Source organism: Bison bison, unplaced genomic scaffold (assembly GCF_000754665.1).
Source record: "Bison bison bison isolate TAMUID 2011002044 unplaced genomic scaffold, Bison_UMD1.0 scf7180017855113, whole genome shotgun sequence".
Classification (NCBI taxonomy): Eukaryota; Metazoa; Chordata; class Mammalia; order Artiodactyla; family Bovidae; genus Bison; species Bison bison.
Window position 1 is genome coordinate 496 of NW_011485686.1, and position 875 is coordinate 1,370.

Here is an 875-nt window from a genome sequence, read left to right on the forward strand (position 1 = left end):
GAAGGGGACGACAGAGGATGAGATGGCTGGATGGCACAACTGACTCGATGGACATGAGTTTGAGTGAACTCCCTGAGTTGGTGATGGACAGGGAGGCCTTGTGTGCTGTGATTCATGGGGTTGCAAAGAGTCGGACATGACTGAGCAACTGAACTGACTGACTGACAGACAAAAAACACAAATCTGGAATTTACAGAATAGTTTTCAATCATTCTACACAAATGGGGTATTACAATGTTTGATTCACATATTGCTTGTTTTTTAAGCTCAGACATCTACTAGAAGCAGATAGCCAACACTTTCCCTTACTATTATTAGCATGCATGCCTGCTAAGTTGCTTCATTTGTGTCTGAATCTTTGTGACCCCATGGACTGTAGCCTGCCAGGCTCCTCTGACCATGGGATTCTCCAGGCAGGAATACTGGAGGGGGTTGCCATGTTCTCCTTCAGGTTATCTTCCCCACCCAGGGATCAAACTCTTGTTTCTGCCATCTCCTGCATTGGCAGGCAGGTTCTTTACCACTAGTGCCAGCTGGGAAGCCACTACCACTCTCCTACCCAACTATAATCAATCATTATCCTGGCTTTCATAGTAATCACTTTGTATTTTTAAGCATTTTGTCACCCAAATATGCATCCCTAAGGAAGTTTTTAAAAATTGAGATCCTGAATATCTTTCAATCTTTTGGTCCTTTTTCCATCCCTGTCATTTCAACTTTTCTTTCAAGGAACCCTTGACTTGTTGAGTTTCCCAGTCTAGATTGTGCTGATTACATACTCACTGTGCATTTCAACATGTTCTTGTCTTTCCCGTAAATAGGCAACTAGATCCAGAAGACTAGATCAGACTCAAGATTGATTCCTTTAATAGTCT